This window comes from Chiloscyllium plagiosum, unplaced genomic scaffold (genome assembly GCF_037043375.1).
Source record: "Chiloscyllium plagiosum isolate Xiang-an unplaced genomic scaffold, Cpla_swu_hap1 HiC_scaffold_6, whole genome shotgun sequence".
NCBI classification, from domain to species: Eukaryota; Metazoa; Chordata; class Chondrichthyes; order Orectolobiformes; family Hemiscylliidae; genus Chiloscyllium; species Chiloscyllium plagiosum.
In genome coordinates, this window is record NW_028270144.1 from 55,140,795 (window position 1) to 55,158,246 (window position 17,452).

Genomic DNA, 17,452 nt, shown 5'->3' on the forward strand with positions numbered 1-17,452 from the left:
AGTGCCACAAGGATTTATGCTGGGTCCTCTACTTGTCATTTACATAAATGCTTTGGATGCGAGCGTAAGAGGTACAGTTAGTAAGTTTGCAGATGACACCAACATTTGAGGTGTAGTGGACAGTGAAGCAGGTTACCTCCGATTACAACAGGATCTGGACCAGGTGGGCCAATGGGCTGAGAAGTGGCAGATGGAGTTTAATTCAGATAAATGCGAGATGCTGCATTTTGGGAAAGCAAATCTTAGCATGACTTAATGGTCAGGTCCTAGGCAGTGTTGCTGAACAAAGAGACCTTGGAGTGCAGATTCATAGCTCCTTGAAAGTGGAGTCGCAGGTAGATAGGATAGTGAAGAAGGTGTTTGGTATGCTTTCCTTTATTGGTCAGAGTATTGAGTACTGGAGTTGGGAGGTCATGTTGCAGCTGTACAGGACATTAGTTAGGCCACTGTTGGAATATTGCGTGCAATTCTGGTCTCCTTCCTATCAGAAAGATGTTGTGAAACTTGAAAGGATTCAGAAAAGATTTACAAGGATGTTGCCAGGGTTGGAGGATTTGAGCTATAGGGAGAGGCTGAACAGGCTGGGGCTGTTTTCCTTGGAGCGTCGGAGGCTGAGGGGTGACCTTATAGAGGTTTACAAAATTGAGGGGTATGGATAGGGTAAATAGACAAAGTCTTTTCCCTGGGCTCAGGGAGTCCAGAACTAGAGGGCATAGGTTTCGGGTGAAAGGGGAAAGATATAAAAGAGACCGACGGGGCAATGTTTTCACGCAGAGGGTGGTACGTGTATGGAATGAGCTGCCAGAGGACGTGGTGGAGGCTGATACAATTGCAACATTTCAGATGCATTTGGATGGGGAATTGAATAGGAAGGGCTTGGAGGGATATGGATCGGGTCCTGACAGGTGGGTTGGGATATCTGGTTGGCATGGACGGGTTAGAACATAGAACATAGAAAAATACAGCGCAGTACAGGCCCTTTGGCCCTCGATGTTGCGCCGATCCAAGTCCACCTAACCTACACTCGCCCACTATCCTCCATATGCCTATCCAATGCCCGTTTAAATGCCCATAAAGAGGGAGAGTCCACCACTGCTACTGGCAGGGCATTCCATGAACTCACGACTCGCTGACTTGGGTTGGACCAAAGGGTTTTGTTTCCATGCTGTACATTTCTATACTCTGAATCTTATTCTTGACTATGGACTCCAGGATCTTACAGACCACTAAGGTTTGGCTAATCGGTCTACAATTATCTGCCTTTGGCCTATCAGCGAATGGTACATGAATTACATGTCTTTATGTCTGTTGACAGGATGGGGTGGAGTAGTCAAATAGCATTCTGAGACTCTCTGTTTAGGCTAGCAGATGGAAATCATGTGGGTAACCTCACAGACCATTATTTTGCCCTTATATATTTCCATTATAAAAATGGGTACAGCATTTTTACACAGCATTCCAATTACCTCTATATTTGTGTCCATAGAAGAAGAAAAACAAGTAGCTGGTATGTTTTTGTTCATAATTTTAAATAATTAATATATTGAGAAATGGCAGGGCAAAGTCTGTAGTGCACATCCTATTCCATGAGACTCCAGGACATTTCTTGCATTTCAGATCATTGTATGTGCAGGAAGTATCAAACTGCAGTGGCTTGATTTTTGGGATTGAGCTTTCGCTATAATGACACCAGTTGCAAGGTTGAGAGCTTTGTTGATGCCACAATTATTGATGTGGACATCCTACAATTTAAGCATTTAGGTGTAGAGAGAAACTGAATGAATTCCCAACAGGGAATGCAGGAGTGCCCTGTCTGCAGTCCACAGATAGTTTTGTTCTGGGAGTTAAAGTTAAATTGATGTAAAATCACTCTAGAACATAAAACATATAACTTTATAACACAGTACAGGCCCTTTGGCCCTCGATGTTGCACCAATCTGAAGTCAATCTATCCTACACCTATTTCATTTTCATTCATATGTTTATCCAATGGCCATTTAAATGCCATTAAAGTTGGCAAGTCATCAACTGTTGCAGGCAGGGAATTCCATGCCCCTACTACTGAGTAAAGAAACCACCTCTGACATCTGTCCTATATCTATCACCCCTCGATTTAAAGCTACGTCCCCTCATGCTAGCCATCACTGTCTGAGGAAAAAAGCGCTCACTATTCACTCTATCTAACGCTCTGATTATCTTTTATATATCTCAATTAAGTCACCTCTCAACCTTCTCCCTCACGAAAACAGCCTCCAGTCCCTCAACATTTCCTCATAAGACCTTCCCTCCATACCAAGCAATATGCTAATAAATTGCCTCTGAATCCTTTGCAAAACTTCCATATCCTTCCAATAATGGAGACATCGAATTTCCTGCTCTTCGGATGCTGCCTGACCTGCTATGCTCTCCCTATTACCACCCCACCTACCTTTCCCTCAGCCGCACTTCTTTCCTTAACCCCCCTTTATGTCTGAGCTCCCTTCCTCCTCCCCAGTCCTGATGAAGGACACAAAATGAAAACATTCCTCCTCCGATGCTGTCTGAACTGCTGTGCTCTTCCAGCTCAGTGTTTTATCGACTCTGACTTCCAGCGTCTACAGCCATTACTATCTCCAGGGCTTAATCTTAGTTTTGAATTTACAGTAAATTGCCTCTGAATCCTTTACAAAGCTTCCACATTCTTCCAACAATGCGTTGATCAGAAATGTATGCAATACTTCAAGTGCAGCCACACCAGACTACAACATGACCTCGTGGCTCCGAAACTCAATCCCTCTCCTAATAAAAGCTAACACAGCATATAACTTAACAAACCCTATCAACCTGGGTGGCAACTTTCAGGGATCCATGTACAAGAACACAGAGCAGAACACTCTATTCATCAACACTGCCAACAATCTTACCATTAGCCCAGTACTCTGCATTCCTGTTGCTCCTTCCAAAATGAATCCCCTCTCACTTTTCTGCATTAAACTCCATTTGCCACCTCGCAGCCCAGCTCTGCAGCTTACTTATGTTCCCCGGTAACCTGCAACATCCTTCGGAACTATGCACAATTCCACCGGTGTCATTGGCAAATTTACTAACCCATCCTTCTATACACTCATCCAGGTTGTTTATAAAAATGACAAAAAGCAGTGAAGTAAGACTCTCAGGTCTATAATTACCAAGATTGTCCTACACCGCTTCTTGAACAAGGGAACAACACTTGCTATCCTCCAATCTTCTGACATTATTTCTGTAGACAATGATGACATAAAGATCAAAGCCAAAGGCTTGGCAATCTCCTCCCTGGTTTCCTAGAAAACCCTAGGATAGATCCAATCTGGCTCAGGGGACTTGCCTATTTTCACACTTTCCAGAATTGCTAACACCACCTCCTTGTGAACTTCAATCCTGTGTATAAACCCTGAAAAATTATAAAATCCATTTCCTTCTTAACAAAGGAATTTTAAGTTGGAGATATTGAGCTAAATATCTGATAATATCTTGAAGCAAAGTATGTCAGAATTAAGTTAAGTAGAACTTGGAATTTCTCTGTTTTATTGCCTGGATGTTTGCTGAGAGAGGTGCAGCTTAGATCTGATCTGTGCAATTTGCAGCTCTGAGAGATTAGCCAAAGTAAATGATAGAACATGAGCAGAAAAAAAATTAACTTCATTTTCACTGTATGGAGTGCAAGTAGGGCTTCTAACATGATGTATTGTATCCATTGCTCCCGATGTGGTTTCCGCTCCATTGAAGGATCAAGCGCAAACTCTGGGACCAATTCACAGAGCATCTGCACTCTATACGTTCCAATAAACACTACCTCTGGTCGCCAGCTATTCCAACTCCGTCTCCCACTCCCTTGATGACATGTCGATTCTGGGCCACCTCTAATGTCAAAATGAGGCCACCTCTAAACTGGAGGAACAGCTTTTATATTCTGCCTCGGGAGTTTGCAGACCAATGGCCTCAACATAGAGTTCACCAGCTTCAAAATCTCCCCACCCGAACCTCATCCCATTCCAGCCCTCCCTCTCCTCACCTCTTTGACCTGACCTAATCTGTTCCACTTCCTGCTCCACCCTTCCCACTGACCAAATCACAATAACCCCCTGCCTGTGTCTACCTATCATCAGGGCAGAAGTGAGGACTGGAGATCTGAGTCAAGATTACAGTGGTGCTGGAAAAGCAATGTCAGACAGCATCTGAGGAGCAGGAAAATCAACGTTTCGGGCAGGAGCCCTTCATCAGGAATCCTGATGAAGGGCTCCTGCCCAAAACATCGATTTACCTGCTCTTCGGATGCTACCTGACCTGCTATGCTTTGCCAGCACTACTGTAATCTTGACTCTACCTATTATCACCCCACCTATCTTTCCTCCAGCCGCACTCCCCCACTTATTTCTGAGCTCCCTTCCTCCTCCCCAGGCCTGATGAAGGACACAAAATGAAAACATTCCTGCTCTGATGCTGTCTGACCTGCTGTGCTCTTCCAGCTGACTGTTTTATCGACTCCGACTTCCAGCATCTACAGTCCTTACTATCTCAAGGGCTTAACCTTTGTTTTGATTTCATAGGGGAAAAGAAGCTGAAAGATTTTAAGATGGGGGACTGGAACAAGAGCAGTATCACTGACTCTTGTGGTAGAAGAAGGTACTTGGCAAATTAGCTTGGAAGCATTGAGGAGGTAACTAGGAAGGAAAGGAGGCATCCACAAAGTAGTAAATGGAATCCCTACTTCTGAGAATAGCTGAAAGTTTTGAGTTGAATTGATTTCCAGAGCATTATTGCATACCTTTGGATGATCAGAAAACCAAATATGTCTCTGATACCATGAAGTGCAATAAAATCCTTGGGAAGAAGAAAGCAAAAATGGGTGAATAATGTATGTAGTTATAAACTACATTGTTAATAGCTTGTTTTGTTTTAAATTCATTTGTTTTGTTTATGAAAGTGAAATCATGTGGCATCATTCTACTTTATAAAATGGTGGAAGGTCAGGATGTTGACAGTTTGACAATTCAAAATTGATAGAAAAGCAATCGTTGAAGGCATAACATGTGCAAAGTGTACAGTAGTCAGAATCAAGTGGGCCAAATGTTTACATGGTGCACCATCCCTGATGGTCGTACAGGAAATGGATGTCCCTTTACGTGCTCACATTTTGTTTTATATCTTTTTGATTACAATGAAAATGTGAATTGCTGGTGGTGTTCATGATTAGATTACTTACAGTGCGGAAACAAGCCCTTTGGATTAACAAGTCCACACCGACTCTCTGAAGAGTAATCCACCCAGATGCATTTCCCTCTAATTACTGCTACGGGCAATTTAGAATGGCCAATTCACCTGACCTGCACATCTTTGGACTGTGGGAGGAAACCGGAGCACCTGGAGGAAACCCACGCAGACACGGGGAGAATGTGCAAATTCCACACAGACAGTCGCCCAAGGCTGGAATCGAACCTGAGTCCCTGGCGCTGTGAGACAGTGGTGCTAACCACTGAGCCACCATGTTGCCCATGATGAAGGGAATAGTTTTCACTGGTATTACAATAAGTACTAGAGTTCAAGTTGAGCCAAGTAAATAAACTTTAACCTGGTGTTGTGATTTTTTTTATATACATAGTCCAACAGGTTTATTTGGAAGCAATAGCTTTTGGAGTGCTGCTACTTCATCAGGTGGTTGTCCGATGACCTGATGAAGGAGCAGCACTCTGAAAGCTAGTGCATCCACATAAACCTGTTGGACTATAACCTGGTGTTGTGATTTTTAACTTTGTACACTGCAATCCAACACCGGCATCTCCAAATCAAAAGTAAATAAAAGCATACTGAGGGGGGAATTTCTATGTTCAATGTCCACAATACTAATGGTACCAGCCAATGGTTCTACCTGGGGCTAGAATTCACAAAAGCCATACAATGAGGGAAGAATCCAGTGACATGACAGGGAGTGTCGGATTAAATTGCATTTATTTCAATGCAAGAGGGCTGATGAGTAAGGCCAATGAACTCAGGGCATGGATAGGTACATGGGAATGGGATATTCTAGCCATTACAGAAGCATGGCTTAGGGAGGGACAGGACTGGCAGCTTAATGTGCCAGGGTATATGTGCTTTAGGTGGGGCAGAGGTGAAAGAAGGAGAGGAGGGGAATTTACATTTTTGATTGAGGCGAATATCACAGCATAAATCAGATGAAATAACTGAAGGATCATTCAATAAGAAGGGGTTGTACTCTTGGCCCCCAAGTAGCTAATGGGAATTAGAGGAACAAATATGCAGTGAGACTGGGGAAACTTACAGGAGCAAAAGGGTTGTCATAGGGGATTTTAATTTTCTTCACATAGACTGGGACTGCCAGAGCTTTAATGGCTTAGATGGGGTGGAAATTGTTAAGTGCATTCAGGAAAGCTTATTCAAACAGTATATAGAGTGTCCTACTCAGGAAAGGGCAAACCTCGACTTACTCTTGGGAAATAGGACAGAGCAGGTGACGGAAGTGATAGTGGGTGACTTTTGGACCAGTGACCATACTTCTAGGAATTTTAAAATTGTTTTCAAGAGTGCAAAAATGGTCTACAGATTCAAGTTCTAAATGGGGGCAAGGTGAATTTTGATGAAATTAGGAGCTTGCAGGGTTTGATTGGAATACTTTGTTTAGAGACAAAGGGACCTCTGAAAAGCGGGTGGCCTTTAAAAGTGTGATAACTAGAATTCCAGGTGAGGGTGAACGGTGAAGGGCAAGGTTGGCAGGAATAGGGAACCCTGGATGACAACAGATATTGAGACTTGGACTAGAAAAAAAGGCACGGTTCCAGTATAGGTGGCTGGGATCAAAGGAATCCCTGGAGGTATACAGGGAATACATGAGCTTACTGAAAAAGGAAATCAGGAGGGCAAAAAGCAGGCATGAGATAGCTTTGGCTGAGAAGATTAGGATGAATCCAAAGAGATTCTTTAAGTATATTAAAGGAAAAAGAATAGCTAGAGAGAATAGGACCCCTCAACGACCAAAGTGGACATATAATTGTGGAACCACAGGAGGTGGATAAGGTTCTCAATGAAAATTTCTCCTCTGTGTTTACCATGGAGAAAGAAATGAAGACATGGGAACTTGAAGTTAGTGGTGATATCTTAGGGATATCATAGTAGAGGAGATGTTGGATGTAGTAGAATACATGAAGTCAGATAAATCTCCTGGTCTTGACCAGATATATCCAGGAATACTGCAAGAGGCTGATATGTTTGCATCATCATTAACCACAGGTGAGGTCCTGGAAGACTGGAGGGTAGTGCATGTTGTACCATTATTCAAGAAGGGCTGCAAAGAAAAGCCTGGTAACTGTAGACCAGCAAGTTTAACATCTGTGGTAGGTAAACTACTTGAGAAGATTCTGAGAGATGATATAAATGCATTTGGAAAAACAGGGTTTGATTAGGAGTAGCCATTCATGGCTTTGTGTGTAGGAAATCATGCTCACAAATTTGTTAAGGTTGTTTAATGAAGCGACCAGAAATGTTAACAAAGGTAGGATGGTAGGCATAGTCTATATGGATTTCAGTAAGGCCTTTGATAAGGTTCTACATGGTAGGCTGCTCTAGAAGGTTAAATTGCATGGAATCCAGGGTGAGCTAGCAACTTGGATACAAAATTGGCTTGATGGTAGGAAGCAGAGGGTAACAATGGAAGGATGCTTGGTGGACTAGAGGCCTGTGACTAGCGGTGTGTCAGGGGTCAGTGCTGAGCCCATTACTGTTTGTTATATCAATGATTTGGATGAGAATATCCAAGACATGATTAGTAAGTTTGTAAATGACACTAAACTAGGCAGTATCATGGACAATGAGGAAGGTTATCAGAAATTGCAGCAGAACCTTGACCAGGTAGGGAAGTAGGCCAAGAAATGGTAATTGGAGTTTAATATAAACAAGTGTGACGTCTTGCATTTTGGAAAGTCAAATCAAGGTAGGAGTTTCATAGTGAATGGTAGAGCCTTAAGGAGTGTAGTGAAACAGAGGGATCTTTTGAGTTCAGGTGCACAGTTTTCTAAAGTGGACTCTGGGGTAGACAGAGTGGTGAACAAGGCATTTTGGCATGTTTGCATTCATTGGTCAGTGCATTGTGTAAAGGGGTTAGGACATCATATTGCATCTGTACAGGACATTGTTGAGACATTCAATTCTGGCCTCTATGCTATAGGAAAGATGCTGTTAAACTTGAATAGGTACAAAAAAAGATTTAAAATATGTTATTGAGACTGGAGAGTTTGTGCTATTAGGAGAGGCTGAATAGGTTAGGACATTTCTTCCCTGAAGTGTAGGATGCTGAGGAGTGACCTTTTTAGAGATTTATAAAATCATTGGGGGCATGGATAGGATGAATAGCCAAGATCTCCCCCCCCCCCACCTCCACCAGGGTAGGGGAGTCCAAATCTAGAGGACACAGGTTTAAGGTGTGGAGAAAGATTTTTAAAGCGACTTTCCTCGCAGATGTTGGTGCATGTATGGAATGAGCTGTCAGAGTAAGTGCTGGAGGCTGATACAGTTCCAACATCTAAAAGACAACTGGATGGGTATATGAATAGGAAAGTTTTAGAGGGATATGGGGCAAATGGGACTACACTAGTTTAAGATATTTTAGTCAACATGTGCTGCATGACTCTAATACCTGTGACTAATCCTTGCTTTCCAGGCATATCTCAGAAGGGATTTTTTTGCTGTCTTCTGTGAAGAGTTGTCATTTCCTTTTAATCCGTTATCAATTCTTCATTTCAGATTATAAGGGGCCTACGTTTGTCTTCATCCATGTTCTTTCCCTTTTTACACACTTATAGAAGTTCTGACAGTCAGCTTTTATGTTCTTTGTAAGTTTACTCTTGTGCTCTATTATTCTACCCTTAACTGACAACTTTATGCTTCTTTGTTGAACTCTAAATTGTTCCCAAATCACTGCCGTACTGATGCTTCTAGAAACTTTAAATGGCTCCTCTTTAGGACGGCATGGTGGCTCAGTAGTTAGCACTGCTGCCTCACAGCACCTGGGTCCCAGGTTCGATTCTAGCCTTGGGTGACTGTCTGTGTGGAGTTTGCACATTCTCCCTGTGTCTGTGTGGGTTTCCTCCCCGTGCTTTGGTTTCCTCCCACAGTCCAAAGATGTGCGGATCAGGTAAATTTGCCATTCTAAATTGCCCATAGTGTTAGGCACATTAGTCAGAGGGAAATGGGATTGGACGGGTTGCTCTTCGGAGGGTCAGTGTGGACTTGTTAGGCTGAAGGACCTGTTTCCACACTGTTGGGAATTTTATATTACAGTGTATTTTGTTTGCAATTGTTGGGCCAGTTTTTAAGTTGTAGTCCTTCACTGAAAAGGAATGTATAATTATTACAATGCATACAATCACTTCATTAATATTAAATACTTACCTATCCAGTGTTACATCATGTAATGAAGTTACCCAGTTAATTGCAGCCAACCCATCCCTCATAACTTCAGCGTTCCCTTTGTTTGAATTTGGGACTCTCATTTCAGATTGGACATATTCACTTTTTAACTCAATAATAAATTCCATCATGTTATAGTTACTTTTTTGTCCTAAATAACGCCTAACAACAAGATTATTAATTACCGCCTTCTGAAAACCAAATCTAGGATCGTGTGTTCCCTACAAACACAGAATGTTGGAGGAATTCAGCAGTCTGGCAGCATCGGTGGTGAGAGAAATAGATACCATTTGAATCTCGTATGAAACTATTTCAGAACTGAAAGATTTCTTCTAACAACTGGTTAATTCTGTTTCTGTATCCACTGATACTTCCAGACCTGTTGGATTTCTCCAGCATTCTGTTTCAGATTTTGTTTCAGATTTCCAACATCCACAGTATTTATTACTAGCCGTTCCTTAGTTGGTTCTCATCATGTTGGTCCAAAAAATCATCTTTGTGTGTGTCCCTGTAGATATCTCTAATTGCAATCATAGTCTTTCAAATAATTTATATAATAGTTCATTTGTCCACCTTTATTGCGAGTGTCCATGCGTTTAGATTTAATACCTTGTAGATTTGCACTTTTTTTTAAAACAGTAACCCTGTTTACTGTTAGTCCCTGTTTAGTTTTTCATTTTTGCTTTTTATTTTTCTATCATTCATTTGCATCTTTGTTTCCCTCACTTTAGACTCCAGCTCAGATTCATAACCTGTGGCACTCTGGTTTAAGACCCTGTGACAGCTGGGACTCTAATCCTCTGAGTGTGCTATGGCACCCCCCTTCCCTCCCTGAAGTTACTGCACTCCTGGAGGAGTTCCAAGTCATTTGTTATCCTCTTGCCTAGCCCCTGCTGCACTCAGCACATGGGTAGAGAAATGAAATGCCCATCAGAGTATGTCAACCTGACTTTCTGTGGTAGTCACTACACGTGAATGAAGCCCTGCATTCAAATGCCTTGGACATGGCAGAATTCGTGGCATGCATGGTATCCTCCACACCCCATGTAAAGTTGCGTGTTATCCCTGCAATCTGTGCCATACTTACTAATGCATTTAATACAACTCCAGAAGGCTTTTTGTGGTGATGACCAAAGGGTTGCCATCATCATAGCACCGAGCAAGGGTCTTGCTCCTAACACTCATCCGTTCATCTTGGGTCTCCATGTCACATCATCCCTCAGTTGCTTGGATTTGACTGTACTGTGCTCACCACACTGTGTTCCCAAACCTATATTGAATCATCCATTAATGGAAAGTAACTGTGCTGGTGGAGATGGCCAATGAAGCAGGTGATGGTGTAATCTCAAGAGCAATGTGGAGTCTTTGAACAGCTTTTCCTGTGGCCTGATCTTGCCTGGTGAGGACTAGAGATAATAAAGAATGTTGTTAAGAATCATTACAGTTAATCAAATCCATCCTGTATGCTCAATTGGTACCAGCAAAAGAGTGCCTCTACCTCCCTAGTAGATGCTGGTATTGGCCTGGGGTGTATAAAGTTAAAAGTCACACAACACCAGATTATAATCCAACAGGTTTAATTGTCATCAACCACCTGATGAAGGAGCGTCGCTCTGAAAGCTAGTGTGCTTCCAATTAAACCTGTTGGACTATAACTGGTGTTGTGTGATTTTTAACTTTGTCTACCTCCCTACTTCTGGATATTCCAGTCACCTTGCCTGTTATTGGAGAAATCAGAATCTGATCAATGATCTCCTTTACATCACCTTGATTCCTCCTTATCTATCTCTTCTCCTGGCCATTGTGTCTTGTTTGTCCTGCATGATAAAGTATAGACTTAGTGACATATGAAGTGACACCAAACCTCACTGAATGCATGCATCCTTATTTCTCAGATAGGCCTGTCAGGCCCACTTCACATTCAGATGCACACAAGGTACAATTCCACAAACTGCTTCAATTACCAAGTCATCCTTTTATTCCGCATTGCTGTTCATCCATACATATGAATTCATGATGACCACAGGAGAGATTTCTGCTGAAGATGCAACACTGGCACTTATCTTGGTAGACTGGGCCAGGTTGTTACCTGCACTGCATGTAAACTCTGCACATTACCACACAGTTGTTCACTTCCATCCAGACTACTTATCATATTTGGTCAGATGACCATCTGATGTTGTTAACAGGAAGAGTTACCTGGCTTTGCCTAAAGGCCTGGAGGAGAACCTGCAGGAGGCATTGCTGAGCTGTGAGGCTGATTTTCTGCAAACTTTGGACATCAGCTCTGATCTGGTGTTTGAATTAATTTTCTTCAAGCACGTTTCAGCACTGTGATGTTCCAGCATTACCACACAGTCTCCCTGTTTGAACAGAGGCTCTTTAGATATGGCAGTAACATCACTGAACTAATAATAGAGGCCCAAGCTAATGAAGTGTGGAGATGGGTTCAGAACTTTTTACAGGAAATTAAAGTGCAATAATAAATATCATGTTATCTCAATGATGTTAACTATAACAATCGATTGTTGTAAAATTCTACCTGGTTCACTATTATCCTTTTGAGGAGGGAGATTGGCTATCTTTGCTTCATCTGACCTACATGTGACACAAGGCCCACAGCAATGTAGTTGATTCTTGACCATCTTCTAAATTGGCTGAGGAATCATTGCATAAGGGCGATTAGGAATAAATAACAAATAATGGCTTTGCCAGTGATGTTTATATCTTGGGTGATATAAAGGCAGATGTATGCATTCATAGAACATAAAACATTACAGCGCAGTACAGGCCCCTTGGCCTTCAATGTTGCGCTGACCTGTGAAATCAATCTAAAGCCAATCTAACCTATGCTATTCCATTTTCTTCCATATGACTATCCAAAGACCATTTAAATGACCTTAAAGTTGGTGAGTCTTTTACTGTTGCAGGCAGTGTGTTCCACGCCCCTACTACTGAGTAAAGAAACTAGGTCTGATATCTGAGCTGAAAATGTGTTGCTGGAAAAGCGCAGCAGGTCAGGCAGCATCCAAGGAACAGGAGAATCGACGTTTCGGGCATAAGCCCTTCTTCAGGAATCGCAGCAGGTCAGGCAGTATCCAGCAACACATTTTCAGCTCTGATCTCCAGCATCTGCAGTCCTCACTTTCTCCTATGTTTGATATCTGTCCTATATCTATCATCCCTCAATTTAAAGCTATGCCCCCTATTGCTAGCCATCACCATCTGAGGAAAAAGGCTCTCACTATCCACCCATCTAACCCTCTGATTAACTTGTATGTCTCAATTAAGTCACCTCTCAACCTCCTTCTCTCCAACAAAAACAGCCTCAAGTCCTTCAGCCTTTCCTCATAAGACCTTCCCTTCATACCAGGCAACATAGTGGTAAATCTCCTCTGCACCCTTTCCAATGCTTCCACATCCTTCATATAATGCCGCAACCAGAACTATACTCAATACTCCAAGTGTATTTGCACTAGAATTCTGTACAGGTCCAACATGACCTCATGGCTCTGAAACTCAATCTGTCTACCAATGAAAGCTAACACACTGTATGCCTCCCTAACAACCCTATCAACCTGGGTGGCAACTTTCAGGGATCTATACACATGGACACAGCCATCTCTCTGCTCGTCCACATTACCAAGAATCTTACAATTAGCCCAGTACACTGTATTCCTGTTAGTCCTTCCAAAGTGAATCACCTCTCACTTTTCTATGTTAAACTCCATTTGCCACTGCTCAGCCCAGCTCTGCAACTTATCTTTGTCCCTCTGTAACCTACAACATCCTTCCAGCCTGTCCACAACTCCACTGACTTTAGTGTCATGCATAAATTGACTAATCCATCCTTCTATTCCATCATCCAGGTCATTTTGTAAAAATGACAAACAATAGTGGCCCCAAAGCAGATCTGTGGTACACCACTGAATTCCAGGATGAACACTTTCCATCAACCACCCCCCTCTGTCATCTTACAGCTAGCTAATTTCTGATCTGAACCGCTATATTGCCCTCAATTCCATGCTTTCTGCAATAGCTTATCATGGGGAATCTTATCAAACGCTTTACTGTAATTTATATACCACATCAACTGCTTTACCCTCATCCACCTGTTTGGTCACCTTCTCAAAGAACTCAATAAGGTTTGTAAGGCACAACCTACCCTTCACACATTCCATGCAAAATACCGATACTTGCAATTTTAAATGTCAGAAATAGTGAGACAAGTAAATATAGAAGTGGCATGTGGTTGCTTTTATGATGATGGGACTATCACGATTTTGACACAATCTTAGTCACAATGTGAAATAAACTCCAATTGTGATTTTATTTATTTTGCAATTGCTACTTAAGACTTCTAGAAGATTTCCTATTTGGAATTGATTACTTTGTTTTGTTCAAGGTATGACGATTATGATTATGGTGAAGTCAATCAGTTATTAGAGCGAAGCCTGAAGGTTTATATTAAGACAGTGACCTGCTACCCTGAAAAAAACACAAAATGCATGTATGATAGCTTTTGGCACCAATTCAAACATTCTGAAAAGGTGAGTGCATCTAACTTGAGAAATTATTTCTTGTTGAGCTCGATGGGTCTGTTGGAAATCGAACATACTTTTTAGCAAAAATGCAAAACAAATCTTACATTCCTCTTTTTATATAAATGAACGATAAATGTTGAACATTCTTTCCCTACCATTCTATTTTGTGGGCATTAACTCATCAAGTTATCGTTTTGTAGCACCAAGAGTCCATTTTTTTTTCAGTAACCATTATTTAGTCTTTGAGCCTTGGTTGTAAGTATAATATCCACTGATTGTGACAGTAGTATGGGCAATAATGAAAATCACCTGCTATCATGGGTGAATGGTTAACCTATAAGTTGTACTCTTCATCAGCCTTTCAGTGCGGACTTCACTTTATTGGTTCTATAACAAATGGTTTTGTTCGAGCTATAGCTGTAATGAGTGATAAGTAAAATTTGCACTGCATTCCATTCTCTTCTATCTACAATGCAACAGCTCTGTTCAGATGAATTTCCTGAAGCACTACACTGTTGCTCTGACAGACTGAAACTAAGAGTCTGGAGATCAACCTCCATAGAATTTTTTTTCAGGATTGAAATCCATCGATATTCAGGTGTCACACTTTAGAAAGTAGCATCTTCTAATTGTATGTTTCTCTTTTTCACCTCCACTACGACCTCATGCTAATAAAATAGTATTATGAAGAAAAGTCCTACTGGAATCAAAACATTAACTCTGTTTCTCTTTCCCCAGATGCTGTCAGATCTAAGTTTCTTGAGCATTCTGAGTGTTTGTTTCAGGTTTCCAGAATTCACAGTATTTTGATTTTCAGCATGAGGCCTGAATAGTGACAAATATGTCATTTCTAGTTTCTCGTGGTCCTTGTAATTATGCCTAACTAGTCAATGTACCCTATAATGCTTGCTATCTTATAATTCAATGCACTTTGTAAGATATGCCTCATCTTGTTAAGGCTCAATGGTGTTTGTATTTTCACTGCTAATTAGATAGGATCAGCTAAGAGACGAGAATTGCTGAAGTGTGTCACCATTCCCCCACCTCAAAAATTATATTTTGATTTAAATTTGTAAGTTTCTTTTGGTTTATGATTTTTTTTGTAGTACCCTCAAGGGGCTGCTAATCTTTTTTTGTTGTTCACTTAATTTGATTCATTTTCAATATTCGAAAGGAGGATTGTCAGCAGCTCTGTACCCCAACTTTGAGCTACCAGTGGATGGTGGAAGTGAGGATTGCAGATGCTGGAGAGTCAGAGTTGAAAAGTGTGACACTGGAAAAGCAGGTCAGGCAGCATCCGAGGAGAAGGAAAGTTGATGTTTCAGGATCATTCCTGATGAAGGGCTTATGCCTGAAATGTCAACTATCATGCTCCTTGGATGTTGTCTGATCTGCTACACTTTTCCATTGCCACAGTTTTCGACTATACCAGTGGCTGCTGCCAAAACATAAAACACCCAGCACCTTTTTCTTGGACAACAATCCGCTATCAAAGTTCTCTGCTTCACAATTCCTGCCATAAGCCTCTCCAACTCTGGTTATTTTAAGGCACACTTTGTAGAGCCTTTGTTTTTGATTTAAGTTTTCATTTACCTGCATGAATAACACCCAAATGATGTTTATCTTCTTGTCTGATAACACTCTTGTGTACCATCCTGGATTGTTTTCCTATGTTGGATGCACAATATAAATACAATTTTGCTGTGGCTGTGAATTACACCTAGACTTTAATTGTCATTTCGCTCCTTAGTCTCTCGGATTGCATTTCATCTTAATCTACCACAAATTCTTAAGTATATTATTTTACAAAATATTCTCCGGAACCTTGAGATTAGTCAGTTATTATCTATTGAGCCAGAAATGATTCTAAGATAGTACTGTTCCTCAGAAGATTCATCAGATATTTATGCATTGCATGTCATGTAGACAGTACGTAACTTCCAGAATGGTCTGTTTTAGGCAAGCATCTTGTTTTTCAAACATGCTAAAAGGGGTAAGGTATTTGCTACCCTGGTCTCACCACTTGTTATCTTCCCAGCTTCCATGCTATCTTCTCTCCGAAGCCTATGCTTTGTTCCCATCCTTGGCTAAACTCTGTTGCTTTATCTTTCTTGGCACAGAATGGGGACATCCTCAGATTCTATTTCCAAATAAAGCCTCCAGGGTAATGCTAGTTCAGCCACATTACTTTTTCACAGAAACTCTGCTGAACCAGCATATGAATGTGTTTATTTGTTATTATGGACCAGACCAAACCCCTTCAAACTATATGAAGAGGATAGCCTAGACCCAAATTATTTCTTATTTTAAAGGCAAGTGCCAGGAATTGTGGTCCAGATGCATTTTAATTAGTCAAACTACAAAATTTGAAGCAAAACACACTTTATTCATACACTATAGTTAAAATACAAACAGAAGAAAGAAGAAATTGGAATAGCCTAACTTTTTGGTGAAAACGGCTCAGTGGTTAGCACGGCTGCCTCACAGTGCCAGTGGCCCAGGTTTGATTCCAGCCTTGGGCGACTGTCTGCATGGAGTTTGCACATCCTCCCCATGTCTGCATGGGTTTCCTCCCACAGTCCAAAGATGTGCAAGTTAGGTGAATAGGCCATGCTAAATTGCCCGTAGTGTTAGGTGCATTAGTCAGGGGTGAACGTAGGGGCATGGATTTGGATGGGTTGCTCTTCAGAGGGTCAGTGTGGACTTGTTGGGCCGAAGGGCCTGTTTCCACACTGTAGGGAATCTAATCTAAACATTAACTGTTCTAATATAGTGATCCTCCATAAACACACTTTTGGCAAAGGCCAACTGAGTAAGTAATACAGATTGTCTCATACAATTCTAGCAACAGGAAGAGAACTCCCAGTTTTTATCTGCAACAGAGGAAAAACAACTTCCACATCCAGCTTCAAGATCTCAGCAACTGCTACTAAAAATCTAAAACTAAAAATCTCGGTTCTGCGGAAGCTTAGCCCCACCTATTCAGGCTGCTTCTATTGTTCCAACTTATTATATTAAAAAAAGCTTCACATTTCACCTCTGTCTTAAAACCGCTCTTCACAAAACGAGGACAAAATACATCTCTGAAAGCCATAATATCGTCACAGTGGCTTGGCATTTTTTTATTTTAACCTGACTACTTTCTTGAATAAGAATAAATGAAAACAGATCTTAAATAATTTGATTGTTACTTCTGAAGTTAATTAAAACACACTACCTCATTCTAATACAGCTAGAAATTCATGTGGATTTACAAATTAACTCCTGTCATACCCAAATTGCTCACTAATTGTTTGGAGAACTTGCTCCTAATTTTTTTTTAATGTGCCAAAACATCAATACAGATATGCTTTAAACTAGTTGAGAATATGTTAGGAACTTTGACATCAAAAAATCCTCAGTAACTCCAGGAATTTGAGACAAAAGGTAAGGCTTTTTGAAAAAAATTAACATTTATACTAGAATCTCTAACA

The 17,452-nt window shown here is 41.2% G+C and overlaps 1 pseudogene; it reads left to right on the forward strand.

The window, feature by feature from the left end:
• Nucleotides 1-17,452, forward strand: part of LOC122551046 (sestrin-3-like) — a 64,721-nt pseudogene that overhangs the window by 39,258 nt on the left and 8,011 nt on the right.